Genomic DNA, 15,402 nt, shown 5'->3' with positions numbered 1-15,402 from the left:
TTTTATGGGACTCTAAGTGATACAGGGCTAAAACACAGGGTGATAAGATATCCAGCACTTAAATAATTAATTCTATGCTAGGCCATAAACACACAGGAGAGTGCTTAGTCAAAGAACTTAGATCAACAGGATATTTTTTTTTCCACAGCTACAGTCCTTGGAGTTATTTATGCAATGGTAAGCATACAAACAGAATGGGAAAAATTAGATAGGAACTAAATCTAATAGAATTACACAAAATTGGATACAATGAAGATTAGGGAAGAATAAAGAAAAATTATGTAGTGTGATTATATTGTGATAAAAATTCTTAATAAAGCGTGCTCTCTTCGTAAAGTTACCAGATTTAGCAAATAAAAATACAGGATGCCCAGTTGTATTTAAATTTTGGATAAGCAATGAATTATTTTTAGTATGTTTATCTGAAAACCAAATTTAACTGAGCATTATATATTTCGTCTGGCAACCCTATCCTTGCATACAATTCATTAACACAGTCTATCATTTGACAAAATCTCTTGTGATTTATCTACTGCATAATCAGCAACCTGTGAATGACCAAGTGACAGATGAAATCAAGTAGATCAAGAACTAGTGTCTAGGAGGCAAGTATCCAGATGAAACAGTGGGACAGAGTAAGTCCCCTAAGCAAAATATTACAATCAGAGTTATCTATTGTTTGATGGAGAGAGAGAGAGAGAGAGATTGTGCATATAAGGGCCACTAATATGAATTCTGATGAGAAGTGCAGTGAGGGGTTTTTTTGTTTTGTTTTGAGTTTTTTTGGTACAAACTTTAATGAACAAGGAAAAAAAAAAAGTTTGATAGTTAAGTACCTGACCTGACATCTGTGTCAGGCAAACCAGGCCATGAAAACTATGTCTGAGACTATAAATATGAAATAAAAAATCTAGACCAGTCAAGAATATGGGCACAGGGCTTCCCTGGTGACGCAGTGGTTGAGAGTCCGCCTGCTGATGCAGGGGACACGGGTTCTCACAACAGTGAGAGGCCCGCGTACCGCAAAAAAAAAAAAAGAATATGGGCACAAAAAGAAGTATTTGTAAATATGTAAGAAACAAGCAAAAATGTGCAATGAAAGGAATATTTCCCTGAGAGTAAGGACAGCTGATTTTTTTCCCAGCCTGGCCTTGATGAAGCCTTGGTCGTTCCAGGATCCATTATTTTAGCTACAAAAGGAATATTTAGTTATATATTTAGTTACATAAATATTATATAAAACTATATATATATTGCAGCCCTAAAAACCTGTGCTTTATAATCCAAGATTTTAATTGGAGCCCAAGAGAACAATGGGAAAAGTTTATCCATACAATAAAACCATGCTATTGTATCAGAATCAAGTATAAGAGAGCAGGTTCCAAAAATACTAAATCAGATAGACATCAGATGTTGATTACTGGAATAGAGCTCTTGGATGTCTGCTTTTTGCTTCTTTTCTGAGGGCTCTTCCCAGTGTGGGCAGACAACCAAGGGAAGGTTTTGCTTCTCTGTGGAACAAGACAGACTTCTAAAACTGCCCCAGGTTGGTAATTATCTGATTTATATCTTATCACAAGTAGAGAGATAAGCCAGACGAAGGAATTTTATTAATTTAACCATATGGAAGAGAAAAATCGGAAACACTAACATACAATTTAGTTGTTAAAATATTAAAAAAAACTCTTACAATGAAAAATTCTGGAGAGGGCTAGAAGCATTGTCTGATTAGTAGAAAATGAAAAAGAAGATGTCTCCATTCTCTGTGCCCTTGTTCCTCATATGCCATTATGCTTTGAATGAGACTTGAAAAAGGGTAAAAAGGAGGCTTGAATTATACCCGAAATAGCTGGGAAATGTGGGTAAAGAAAATATGAGCAAATGTCCCAGTATATTGCAAGAACAGTTCCAATACGATGAAAGTGAAATAAAGCCATCACAAAATGAACCCCATTTTCTTTACACAAATAAACAAAGGAATTATTTGACTTATTCCATTTTTAAAAAAGGGGGAAAGGTAAGTAGAGATGCAGAATGTGGCAATGACAAAAAGGAAGATGGAACTGTAACAGCATGTTGAATGGAACCTTCTATTAAGGGGCCAAGAAAAAAATACATACTATATTCCAAAGTGACATGTCATACTGTGATGAAAAATTTTAAAGAAATTATTTCTAAACTGTTAAACCTTCTACCAAAACCAATAATGCAAAAGGATCAGGAGTAGGAAATAGGGTCAGGGAAGGATTTTTAAATGAATTTTTGGGAAGGAGGTTTCTATGAATCTCATCTTCCTCAAGAATGAAGAGTGGTGAATCCTGACTTTTATCAATAGCTCAAGAAAGCAAATTCTTAAACAAACAAACAAACAAACAAACGACTCTGAGACCTTAGTATGTCTCCTGTAGAGTTTGGGGTAGCCAGTGGATAGGTATTTGTTTTATATCAAAATCTAAAAGATAAGAGATTGAATGAAAAAATTTGTGGCTGCTGAGAAAAGGACTACATTTTTGAAAGTATCGAACTTTAAAAATAGTAAGTTGATAGACCGTACAAGTGGTTTCCACAGTCCAGATTTCAGTTACAACCAGAGAGATAAATTATGGGTTTATCTTACATCCTATAAAAGAAGGACGATTTAAAATAGGTTAATTAAAAGATGACAGAGGGGCTTCCCTGGTGGCGCAGTGGTTGAGAGTCCGCCTGCCGATGCAGGGGACACGAGTTCGTGCCCCGGTCCGGGAGGATCCCACACGCCGCGGAGTGGCTGGGCCCGTGAGCCATGGCCGCTGAGCCTGCGTGTCCGGAGCCTGTGCTACAGCAAAAAAAAAAAGATGACAGAAAAATCCTGGAGCTATTGCTAGAGGTCCAAGGACTACATAAAGAGGTGTAAACTATAAATCAAAAGAGAAAGCATCACCGTCATCAAGAGAACCAAGGGTAAGAGATCCCATGAAATACAGGTTGGAGTCTGTGAAGAAAACTTATAACAACCCACAAAAGTGGGATTAAGCTTTAAATAGCTGATACATACAGAAAAAGGATAAAGTAGCTCATGACAGTATCAGAAAAGTAAAAACTTTCATATGGCTATTTCTTCCTTTACCTCTTTGTCCTACAAGTATGAAAAGAAATTTCATTTTAAATGTAGAAAGATAAAGAAGGGTCAATATCTCTGAAGAAAGAGGAGATAGATAACTGAACCCCACTTCTAGACTCTAGACTTCCCATGTACAGCAAGAATAAACATGGGAGAGGAGTAGTACATCTTCAGTATAAAATCAAATTCAAATTTTGAAGTAACAGAGTTTCCCATTTATTGCTGAATTGAGACTGTTTGGAAACTTCAAATACGATTTTATTTTTAAATCTTAGAGTGGCCATAAATGTCATGGAGCCCACCCCAGTTTTCATCCTGGCTGTTCAGAGTACATTTCAAAGAACAATGGGATAAACAAAATAGAGTTGCTTTATATTGCTACATCTCATAAGTCATCTTAATCAAAGTACTAGTTACATTAGCTTTAAAATAAAATTACTTCTGAATAAGAAATCAAATTAGTATTTTTATAGTATGTTTGTTTCAGTTTGGATCTTGGTATCTCTCGAGATAACACACTCAAGGGTTAATTGAAAAAAGTTTAATGGAGAGATTATTTAGACTTCTGGTTTCTGGTTCTACATATAAGGAGTTTGGAAGTGTGCACTCTGTCCTAAAAAAAAGCAAAAAGTTGTTCACTAAAAAGTTAACAACTCTTCTTGGATTCATAAGAGAGGAGAGGACACAGGACAAACCACAGTTCCCGATGTTGGAGAGGCAGACAGGCAAATACAGGGAAGGGTGCTTTCCCTGAGCAGAGATCACAGGCAGAAACTGCTGTGGGCTGTGCTGGGTTAGGAAGACCTGCACTGTAATTGATAAATTGCTGGAGACTCAGTGTACACAAGTCTGGGAGTTAAAAACTCCAGGGCTACCCAGTCATGGGGGACCCTGCAATGTTGTGAGATTTACCTCCAGGAGCTCAACCAAGTGCCCATAATAAATAAAGGAGAAAAATCCCCTTGAGCTTGTGTCAGAGAAAGTGAAAAAGGAACCATTTTGAAATACGCTATAGCACTCTGTTTTTCTTAGTAAGGCTTGCCCTCAAGGGAAACTAGTTAAACAGAGGCTAATATACTGGGGGTATTACTAGAGCCTAACTAACCAGGGGAAGAGAAATACCCAGCTCCAGCTTGCTCTATCCTTCCATGTGGGAGAAGGGAAATAGCCAATTCCAGCCCACTCTAGCCATCTTATCCATACTAAGTGGGGAGAAAAAAAATGAATAACGTATGTGAAGTTCACAGTCCAGAGGTACAGGCTCACTAAAAGACTGACCTAAATCATAGGACTGTTGAATGCTTCCCCTCCCTCTACACCTCACCAGCACATTACATAAAATGTGTAATAATATATGTGTATATAATATAGATCTATTTACAGCAGTTGTTTTTACTGAGTCTATTATGTCCAGCTATCAAGAAAAATATTGAAAGGCAAAAAACAAAATGTGAAGATACAGAGCAAGTATCAAAACCAGACATAATAGGGATGTTGGAGTTATCAGACCATGAATTTTTAAAAACTATGATTATTATGATAAAGGGCTCTAATGGATAAAGTAGATGGCATATAAGAACAGATGGGCAACGTAAGTGGAAATTCTAAGAAAGAACCAAAAACAAATTTTAGAGGTAAAAAGCACTGTAACAAAAACGAAGAATGCCCTTGACGGGCTTACTACTAGACAGGGAAGGCTAAGGAGAGAATCTCTGAGCTAGATGATATATCAATAGAATCCTTAATAACCAAAAGGCAAAGAGAGCAAAAACAAACAAAAGAACAGAATATCAAAAGACTCTGGGATAATGACAAAAGGTGGAACATAAGTGGAATGGGAATACCAGTAATAGAAGAATAAGAGAAGGGAACAGACGAAATATTTGAAATAACAATGACGGATAATTTCTGCAAATTAATGTTAATGTAAACTCATTTTAATTAATTATTAATGTAAATTAATGTTAATTCCTCCAAATTAAACATATATCCAGGAAGTTCAATGAATACCAAGCAGAATAAATGCCCCAAATTTTTCACCTAGGTATATTATCTTCAAACTACAGAAAATCAGAAAAAGAAAAAATCCTGAAAGAAACCAGGGACTGGGGTGGGGAGAATCTTACCTGTAGAAGAACAAAGATAAGAATTATACCTGACTTCTCCTCAGAAACCAAGATACATTTGATTACTGGAAGAAAGAAACACCAACATAAAATATGTACCCAGTGAGATTATCTTTCGAAAATGAAGGGGAAACTTCTTTCTTCCCTCTTCCCTTTTCTAAGTGGCCCCAGCATCCTGCCACCCCCACCTCCTTTAGTAGCACTTCTGAACGCTTCAGGGAGGAAGACTCCAGGAATCTGTCCAGGGAGAGCCGTGTGGCTGACAGGGTCTTGGTGCTCCAGCCGGGTGTCAGAACTGTGCCTCTGAGGTGGGAGAGCAGAGTTCAGGACATTGGTCCACCACAGATCTCCCAGCTCCACATAATATCAAACAGCTAAAGCTCTCCCAGAGATCTCTGTCTCAACGTTAAGACCCAGCTCCACTCAACGACCAGCAAGCTACAGTGCTGGACACCCTATGCCAAACAACTAGCAAGATAGGAACACAACCTCACCCATTAGCAGAGGGGCTGCCTAAAATCATAATAAGTCCACAGACACCCCAAAACACACCACCAGATGTGGACCTGACCACCAGAAAGACAAGATCCAGCCTCATCCACCAGAACACAGGCACTAGTCCCCTCCACCAGGAAGCCTACACAACCCACTGAACCAACCTTAGTCACTGGAGGCAGACACCAAAAACAATGGGAACTACAAACCTGCAGCCTGCGAAAAGGAGACCCCACACAGTAAGATAAGCAAAATGAGAAGACAGAAAAACACACAGCAGATGAAGGAGCAAGGTGAAAACCCACCAGACCTAACAAATGAAGAGGAAACAGGCAATCTACCTGAAAAAGAATTCAGAGTAATGATAGTAAAGATGACCCAAAATATTGGAAATAGAATGGAGAAAATATAAGAAATGTTTAACAAGGACCTAGAAGAACTAAAGATCAAACAAACAATGATGAACAACACAATAAATGAAATTAAAAATTCTCTAGAGGAATCAATAGCAGAATAACTGAGGCAGAAAAACAGATAAGTGACCTGGAAGATAAAATAGTGGAAACAACTACTGCAAAGCAGAATAAAGACAAAGAATGAAAAGAATTGAGGACAGTCTCAGAGACCTCTGGGACAACATTAAAAACACCAACATTCGAATTATAAGGGTCCCAGAAAAGAAGAGAAAAAGAAAGGGACTGAGAAAATATTTCAAGAGATTATAGTTGAAAAATTCCCTAATATGGTAAAGGAAATAGTCAATCAAGTCCAGGAAGTGCGGAGAGTCCCATGCAGGATAAATCCAAGGAGAAACACACCAAGACACATATGAACCAAACTATCAAAATTAAATACAAAGCAAAAATATTAAAAGCAGCAAGGGAAAAGCAACAAATAACATACAAGGGAATCACCATAAGGTTAACAGCTGATCTTTTAGCAAAACACTGCAAGCCAGCAGGGAATGGCAGGACATACTTAAAGTGATGAAAGGGAAAAAACTATAACCAAGATTACTCTACCCAGCAAGGATCTCATTCAGATCCGATGGAGAAATTAAAACCTTTACAGACAAGCAAAAGCTAAGAGAATTCAGCACTACCGAACCAACTTTACAACAAATGCTAAAGGAACTTCTCTAGGCAGGAAACACAAGAGAAAGAAAAGACAGACAATAACAAACCCAGTACAATTAAGAAAATGGTAATAGGAACATACATATCGATAATTACCTTAAATGTAAATGGATTAAATGTGCCAACCAAAAGAAACAGACTGGCTGAATGGATACAAAAACAAGACCCGTATATATGCTGTCTACCAGAGACCCACTTCAGACCTAGGGACACATACAGACTGAAAGTGAGGGGATGGAAAAAGATATTCCATGCAAATGGAAATCAAAAGAAAGCTGGAGCAGCAATTCTCATAACAGACAAAATAGACTTTAAAATAAAGACTACTACAAGAGACAAAGAAGGATACTACATAATAATCAAGGGATCAATCCAATAAAAAGATATAACAATTGTAAATATTTATGCCCCCAACATAGGAGCACCTCAATACATAAGGCTAATGCTAACAGTCATAAAAGGGGAAATTGACAGTAACACAATCATAGTAGGGGACTTTAACACCCTAATTTCACCAATGGACAGAGCATCCAAAACGAAAATAAATAAGGAAACACAAGCTTTAAATGCTACAATGAACAAGATGGACTTAACTGATATTTATAGGACATTCCATCCAAAAACAACAGAATACACTTTCTTCTCAAGTGCTCATAGAAGATTCTCCGAGATAGATCATATCTTGGGTCACAAATCAAGCCTTGGTAAATTTAAGAAAATCAAAATCATACCAAGTATCTTTTCTGACCACAACGCTTTGAGACTAGATATCAATTACAGGAAAAAATCTGTAAAAAATAGAAACACATGGAGGCTAAACAATACGACACTAAATAACCAAGAGATCACTGAAGCAGTCAAAGAGGAAATCAAAAAATACCTAGAAACAAATGACAGTGAAAACACAATGACCCAAAACCTATGGGATGCAGCAAAAGCAGTTCTAAGAGGGAAGCTTAGAGCAATACAATCCTACCTCAAGAAACAAGAAACATCTCAAATAAACAACTTTACCTTACACCTAAAGCAATTAGAGAAAGAAGAACAAACAAAACCCAAAGTTAGCAGAAGGAAAAGAAATCATAAAGATCAGATCAGAAATAAATGAAAAAGAAATGAAGGAAACAATAGCAAAGATCAATAAAATTAAAAGCTGGTTCTTTGAGAAGATAAACATCATTGATAAACCATTAGCCAGACTCATCAAGAAAAAATGGAGAAGACTCAAATCAATAGAATTAGAAATGAAAAAGGAGAAGTAACAACTGACACAGCAGAAGTACAAAGGATCATGAGAGAGTACTACAAGCAACTCTATGCCAATAAAATGGACAACCTGGAAGAAATGGACAAGTTCTTAGAAAAGCACAACCTTCCGAGACTGAACCAGGAAGAAACAGAAAATATAAACAGACCAATAACAAGCACTGAAATTGAAACTGTGATTAAAAATCTTCCAACATACAATGGAGAAAAGACAGCTTCTTCAATAAGTGGTGCTGGGAAAAGTGGACAGCTACATGGAAAAGAATGATATTAGAACACTCCCTAACACCATACACAAAAATAAACTGAAAATAGATTAAAGACCTAAATGTAAGGCCAGACACCATAAAACTCTTAGAGGAAAACATAGGCAGAACACTCTATGACATAAATCACAGCAAGATCCTTTTTGACCCACCTCCTAGAGAAATGGAAATAAAAACAAAAATAAACAAATGGGACCTAATGAAACTTCGAAGCTTTTGCACAGCAAAGGAAACCATAAACAAGACGAAAAGACAACCCTCAGAATGGGAGAAAATATTTGCAAATGAAGCAACTGACAAAGGATTAATCTCTAAAATTTATAAGCAGCTCATGCAGCTCAATATTAAAAAAACTAACAACCCAATCCAAAAATGGGCAGAAGACCTAAATAGACATTTCTCCAAAGAAGATATACAGATTGCCAACAAACACATGAAAGGATGCTCAACATCACTAATCATTAGAGAAATGCAAATCAAAACTACAATGAGGTATCACCCCACACCAGTCAGAATGGCCATCATCAAAAAATCTACAAACAATCAATGCTGGAGAGGGTGTGGAGAAAAGAGAACCCTCTTGTACTGTTGGTGCGAAAGTAAATTGATACAGCCACTATGGAGAACAGTATGGAGGTTCCTTAAAAAACTAAAAGTAGGGGCTTCCCTGGTGGCGCAGTGTTTGAGAGTCCACCTGCCGATGCAGGGGACACGGGTTCATGCCCCATTCCAGGAAGATCCCACATGCCGTGGAGCGGCTGGGCCCGTGAGCCATGGCCACTGAACCTGCGTGTCCGGAGCCTGTGCTCCACAATGGGAGAGGCCACAACAGTGAGAGGCCCATGTAACACAAAAACAAACAAACAAACAAACGAAAAACTAAACATAGAAGTACCATATGACCCAGCAATCCCACTACTGAGCATATACCCTGAAAAAAACATAATTCAAAAAGAGTCATGTACCACAATGTTCACTGCAGCAGTACTTACAATAGCCAGGACATGGAACCAACCTAAGTGTCCAATGACAGATGAATGGATAAAGAAGCTGTGGCACATATATACAATGGAATATTACTCAGCCATAAAGATATGAAATTGGGTTATCTGTAGTGAGGTGGATGGAACTACACTGTCATACAGAGTGAAGTAAGTCAGAAAGAGAAAAACAAATACCGTATGCTAACACATGTATATGGAATTAAAAAAAAAACACAACAAAACAGGTTCTGAAGAACCTAGGGGCAGGACAGGAATAAAGATGCAGAAGTACAGAATGGACTTAAGGACATGGGGTGGGGGATGGGTAAGCTGAGACGAAGTGAGAGAGTGGCATGGACATATATACACTACCAAATGTAAAATAGATAGCTAGTGGGAAGCACAGGGAGATCTGTTTGGTGCTTTGTGACCACCTAGAGGGTGGGATAGGGAGGGTGGGAGGGAAACACAAGAGGGAGGGGATATGGGGATATATGTATATGTATAGCTGATTCACTTTGTTATACAGCAGAAACTAATACAACATTGTAAAGCAATTTTACTCCAATAAAGATTGTCTTTAAAAAAGTGAAGGGGAAATAAAGGCTCTCAGATAAACAGAAATTTGTTGCCAGCACTCCTGTCTTGCAAAAATGTGAAAGGAAGTTCTTCAGCGAGTAAGAAAATAAAATAGGTCAGAAACTCAGCTCTTCATAAAGAAAGGAAGAGCATAAAACTAAGTGAAAAATATTTCTTTTCTTTTTCTTTTATCTAGCAGGTAACCGTTTACTAAAAATCAAAACAGTAACAAGGTATCAGGTGTAATTTATGGGTAAGTGAGAAAATGACAGTAATATTATAAGGGATGGGAGGGTTTGGGAATACTCTCTTATGAAGTAGGAACACTACCTATGAAGCATATAAGGTTATTTAAAAAGAAACTTACATTAGTTGTAAATATATGTTGCAAACTGAAAGATAATCAGTGAAGTATTTTAAACAGAAGTACAATTGATATACTAAGAGAGGAGAGAAATTGGAATTATACAAAATGTTACATTAAAACCAGGGAAGGCAGAAAAAGAATGGAAGATAAAAAGAAAGGAAAAGAAAAAAACAGAGCAAGGGCAAAATATAGAAAATAGTTATAAAGCATATTCTGACTCAAAGACCTGTACATGAATGCTCATAGCAATTTTAGTCATAATGGTCAAAAACTGAAAACAACCAAAATGTCCTTCAATAGGAGAATGGAAAACAAGGTCATATATTCATAAAATAGGATACTACTCAGCAGTAAAAAGGGATAGACTGCTAATACATGCAAAAACATGGATGAATCTGAAAAACATTATTTTGAGATTGACACAAAATAATTCATACTGTATGGTTCCAATTTATATGAAAGCTAGTAAAACTAATCTATACTATTAAAAAACTTTAAAGTAGTTGGCTTCTTGGATGATTGTCTAGAAAGCAGCATGCAATTACTTCTGTAAGAATAATATGTCTTGATGGTGATGCATTACATGGGAATATGTAGATATTAAAACTTATGGAGGGCTTCCCTGGTGGCACAGTGGTTGAGAGGCTGCCTGCCGATGCAGGGGACACGGGTTCGTGCCCCGGTCCGGGAAGATCCCACATGCCGCGGAGGGGCTAGGCCCGTGAGCCATGGCCGCTGAGCCTGCGCGTCCGGAGCCTGTGCTCCACAACGGGAGAGGCCACAACAGTGAGAGGCCCGCGTACCGCAAAAAAAAAACTTATGGAATAGTACACTTAATATTTATGTAATATACTTATGTAAATTTACCTCAAGGGAGAAAATGGAACTGGAAACAAATATTGAAATCTAGTTAGCAGGTGTCTTCGAAAAGAGTTTTATTGGCTCATTGGATTGAAAATACCTTCAGTAGAATTTATTTTAGGGAAGGTTTGATACAGAGTAAATACAATGCTATGAGTAACCTGATTTCTGTCTTTACACAGCAACATTCTCCAGTATTACCTCTTTGTTCTCAGTTTTCTTGGGGCGGTCCACTGGCAATACCAGGTTTCCCTTTTTTTGGTACCAAAGTGAATACATTATCTTGAGACCTTATACTTTTATGCCACTCTAGCTAGAAGAAAAGGGAAAAGGATAAGAGACACTTCTGTTTCATGAAAGACCCAGGAAATATTATTTGCATCTCTTTGGGTCCCATCTGTTATGCCTACCTTTGGATGTAGGAATAGGGTCAAAAACATTAAATAAAGAAAAATAAGTAAGGGTAGGGAAGACCCACAAAGAAAATCTAAGTTCTAATATCAGAAGAGTGGGAGTGAGTCTTCACAGGAGAAATGTTCTTGTTAAAAGAAATTAATTTATTGCTTTTCACCCTAAACTCAGAACATTGGTTTTAAATTTTAACAAGTCTAGCATTTTAATCAGCATTTGAATGTTACTAAGATGTAACTTAAAATTCAAGTTACATTGTGACTTAATTAGGTAGTAAATGTTGGACTCATGTTAAAGACTTACAAAGTAGGTGGGTAGAAAATAAGAAACTATTAAATTATCTTAATTGCTCTATATGTTGGCAATGGATTAATAATATGATGATTATCAGGTCAGGTCAGAATTGTTTTTCATTTTCCAAAGTAGGTACAATATAATCCTTAAGATAATTGGGAGAGATTAAATCAGATCAAAGTTAAAATGAATTTCTGAGTGTAAAAATCTGTAATATTTATGAATTGATTTCACTGTGAGAGTTATGAAACCAGTGCAGAATCCTGTCATTTTGGCATCATAATTTTCCCTCCTATATATTCAAGTTACATCTACATAATCAAATTATACTGTGATCAAATAACTCCAGGTCCAGAAAATTTGATTTAAAAAAATTTTGCAGTAACTTCCATCATCATAAGCAGTATATCCTTACTACTTTTCCTGGGAAGTTAAGAAGAATATTGAAATAATTATTTATTATGATGTCAGAGAAGACCTTTGAAATAGCAAATACCAGTTAGAATTTTCTACGACAGGATTTTGATTTCTTTGTATTCCATACCATAATGAAGGATCATACAATGTCTAAATCAAATGATAAGCTTAAAAAGTAGAAGTAGAGGCAAAGAGGTTGGAACAGTTTACTGGCTAGCAGAATAGAGGTATAGTTTCATGAATCAGAAACTAAGTTGTTTAAAAATAAAGGACATCAAAATTTCCTTCATAAAGGAAGAGGAACCACAAGACCATAATCAACTGTTTTATAATATGACGCTAATTTCCTGGTTAATTTTCAAGTCAAGCAATTAGTTTTTAAAAACACACTAAATGGTCTCAAAATGACTATAAATTATTTGCAATTTCCTGTCATCAGCTATTCTAATAAAAGCTGAATATAACTCAATATTCTGTAGAAAAAAATTGATGTCACTTAACTGTTAAACTCCATTCAGCCTTCTGTACTGTTTGAGTTCCTCAGTGGAAGAATATAGAAATGGCAGCATAAATTACCTTTGCACCTTCTTTCAAGCTCTCCTGACTCTGCATTTATATTATTTGTTACGATTTTGAAATTAGTTTTTATAACTTGAGAGCACTATAGTCTAGACATTTCAGAGCATGATTCTAAAGTAGGGTTAGTTGCCTTGAAGTCTCAACGCTATCAGTTACTACCTATGATGTCAGTTTTCCCACCATGAAATGGAATAATAGTAAGACCAAACTCAGAGGGTTTTCCATAGTGCCTGCACCAATTTACATTAGGATGGGAGAGTGTCTTAATCCCTTCAGACTTCTATAACAAAGTACTACAGACTGGGTTGCTTATAAACAACAGAAATCTATTTCTCACAGTTTTGGAGGCTGAAAGCCCAAGATCATGGTTGTTTGTTGGCCTCTACTGGGTTGCAGAAGGAGCTAGAGGGTTCTGTAGGATTTCTTTTATAAGAGTACTAGTCCCATTCAGGAGGCACCGCCCTCCTGACCTACTCTCTCCCAAAGCCCTATGTACTAATATAATCAACTTTGGAGGTTTGAATTTCACCATATGAATCTTGGGAGGACACAAACATTCAGACAATAGCAGAAAGCTCTACAAGTTTCTGACAGACAACATGGAATTCAAAGAGGAATTTTTGATTACTGTAACAACCCTAAGAAATAAAGAAAGTGACACTAAGTCTTAGATACATCAGTTGCTAGATAAAGATTAACAGGAGACCACAGCTACTCCTGGGCTGTGAAAGTGAATGAACCAATTGTATTGCCTCCCCAAGTTTTTTAAGCTACAACAATTTGGGTCAGATTTTCAACTACTAGCAACAAAATGGATTCACATAGAGACACTTTCACAAATAAGTGTTTTAATGTTTTATAGCTCATTTTTGTCTGTTCTATTAGGGACATTTTTAACCACAAAAATTTCAATGTTCTGGAATTTGATGTTTAATTGAACTGTTCATTGTTGGGAATGAATGTTTTCATGCAGGATGTTTAACAGTTTTGTTATAATACCCCAGATGAAAAGATAGAATGTTAGAAGTGGTAGGAGTTGTATGAATAATTCTATTCAAAACATTCTTTATACTGCTTAGGGAGGTGGTCTCAGGAAAATTAAGTGAATTATGCGGGATCCCTCAGCAACTGAATCAGTGCATTTTTAACCCTGAATCAGTGTGCAGGCCCTCCTCCAAGCTGCAAACCTGTGTTCATAAACTAGATCCCATTACCACGTATTCTCTGTTAAAAATGCTTGTCCAATGGTGTCCTAATACTTCCTTAGAACATACGATCAGCGGCATTATTTCTCTTTTTAAAAAATAGCAAATTTTAGGGCTTCCCTGGTGGTGCAGTTGTTGAGAGTCCGCCTGCCGATGCAGGGGACACAGGTTCGTGTCCCAGTCCGGGAGTATCCCACATGCCGCGGAGCGGCTGGGCCCCTGAGCCATGGCCGCTGAGCCTGTGCGTCCGGAGCCTGTGCTCCGCAATGGGAGAGGCCACAACAGTGAGAGGCCCACGTACCGCAAAAAAATAGCAAATTTTATTTTCCTGTTACAACTGGCCTATTCTTTAAATCTTCATAGCTACATTATCAAAAAGGTTTCATTGTTGAACTTTAAAAGTGAGGATATTACACATCAGAGAGTATAAACAAGTTACCTAAGGTCATACATTTAATAAGTTGTAAAATATGAAATTTATATCATGTTTGTTTGCTTACAGAGCCTCTGCCCCGACTGCATGATATTTAGCTATATTTATGGTATAAAATTTAGAAATATATCTGTAGAGTTATATTTACAGCACCTTTAACATTAATACATCAAGTATTTTCAAGGAGGATAATTGGCTTTGGTGAGGAATGTGCATAAGTTGGTGTTATTTTTGAATGTTAATCCTCTTTTTAAAAAATGAAACCTGCTTTGATTTTATGTTAAACATTGGTAGCAAATATCCCCTACAACTTTGATCTGACAATATAATCCTAATTATGCCCAAGAAAACCTAGGATGTTCAAAGGTGTGAAAATTGGAATCTTAAATGGCAGCTCAAAAAGTTCAAAAATAGTCAACAACAAAAAAGAAAGAAACAAAAGATTCCTTACAAAGTTACAAAGTTACAAAGTCCTAACAAAACTGCTCAAACCCTGACTTGGCCTCCCCTTCTTATTGGCTTGGACACACTGCAGATTAAACTATTTGTGAGGCTCACTGAGCCTGGGCTGAACTAATACCTCCACTAGTTCACACAGTTCTGCTTTCAAGTAATCTTGTCAGGGAAGCTGACAGCTTCAGTGATGCTACTTTATAGACCCCTTGGCAAAAATAGGATGCTGAAAATCTACCCATAAAAAACCAAACCCACAGAAGTCTGCTGTCCTTTGGTCAAAGAATATAAAATGCACTTGATCTCATGTTGTTTGAGATGCGGCTGTGCGTATAAACTCTTCAGAGACAGTAAATTAGATGCCACAGGAAATGAAGAAAAAGGACCAGCTATTCCAGCTCAAAGCTTCATGCAAAAAAAAAAAGACATGC

The 15,402-nt window shown here is 37.0% G+C and overlaps 1 long non-coding RNA gene across 5 annotated transcripts in view; it reads right to left on the bottom strand.

Moving 5' to 3' along the window:
• The window catches only part of LOC141279201 (uncharacterized), a 69,100-nt gene that overhangs the window by 10,166 nt on the left and 43,532 nt on the right, over positions 1 to 15,402 (bottom strand). Inside the window, exon 8 of one of the 5 annotated variants that reach the window (XR_012333133.1) lies at positions 11,381 to 11,488. The exons of the other annotated variants lie outside the window; for them this stretch is intronic. This is a non-coding gene — a long non-coding RNA (uncharacterized lncRNA). The remainder of the gene's footprint in view (positions 1 to 11,380; positions 11,489 to 15,402) is intronic. 5 annotated transcript variants of the gene reach the window in all.

Source organism: Tursiops truncatus, chromosome 7 (assembly GCF_011762595.2).
Source record: "Tursiops truncatus isolate mTurTru1 chromosome 7, mTurTru1.mat.Y, whole genome shotgun sequence".
Classification (NCBI taxonomy): domain Eukaryota; kingdom Metazoa; phylum Chordata; class Mammalia; order Artiodactyla; family Delphinidae; genus Tursiops; species Tursiops truncatus.
Note: the sequence above shows the minus strand (reverse complement) of the source record. Positions and strands in the feature narration are given on the sequence as shown.